The sequence below is a fragment of the Pundamilia nyererei genome, unplaced genomic scaffold, assembly GCF_000239375.1.
Source record: "Pundamilia nyererei isolate P.nyererei 1_Seehausen unplaced genomic scaffold, PunNye1.0 scaffold00128, whole genome shotgun sequence".
NCBI lineage: Eukaryota > Metazoa > Chordata > Actinopteri > Cichliformes > Cichlidae > Pundamilia > Pundamilia nyererei.
In genome coordinates, this window is record NW_005187529.1 from 1831040 (window position 1) to 1831792 (window position 753).

Here is a 753-nt window from a genome sequence, read left to right on the forward strand (position 1 = left end):
AGTGACGGGAGAAAGGAGCCGGAGATTGACAGATGGATTGGTGCAGCGGACGCAGCGATGCGGACGCTGTACTGGTCTGTTGTGGTGAGGAGAGAGCTGAGTGTAAAAGTGAACCTCTCAAATTACCGGTGAATCTACGTCCCTACCCTCACCTATGGCCACGAGCTGTGGGTAGTGACCGAAAGAACGAGATCGCGAATACAAGCGGCAGAAATGAGCTTCCTCCGAAGGGTGGCTGGCCTCTCCCTTAGAGATAGGGTGAGAAGTTCGGACATTTGGAAGGGGCTCGGAGTAGAGCCGCTGCTCCTCCACATCGAAAGGAGCCAGCTGAGGTGGTTCAGGCATCTGACAAGGATGCCTCCTGGGCACCTCCTGGGTGAGGTTTTCCGGGCATGTCCCACTGGGAGGAGGCCCTGGGGCAGACCCAGGACATGCTGGAGAGATTATATCTCTCGGCTGGCCTGGAAACGTCTTGGTGTTCCCCCGGACAAGCTGGAGGAGGTCGCTGGGGAGAGGGAGGTCTGGGCTTCTCTGCTTGGTCTGCTGCCCCCGCGACCCGGCCCTGGATAAGTGGAAGAAAATGGATGGATGGATGGACAGTTCTACTATATAAAGGATAAAATATATGTTAATTGTTCCTGAAAGTAAGAAATTATTGTGCTCAATCAGCCAAAACACAATCTATAAAAAAGTTACATAAATAAGATAGCTTTAAAAAAATGCTCAAAAGAAAATAGTTAAATTATTTAGATA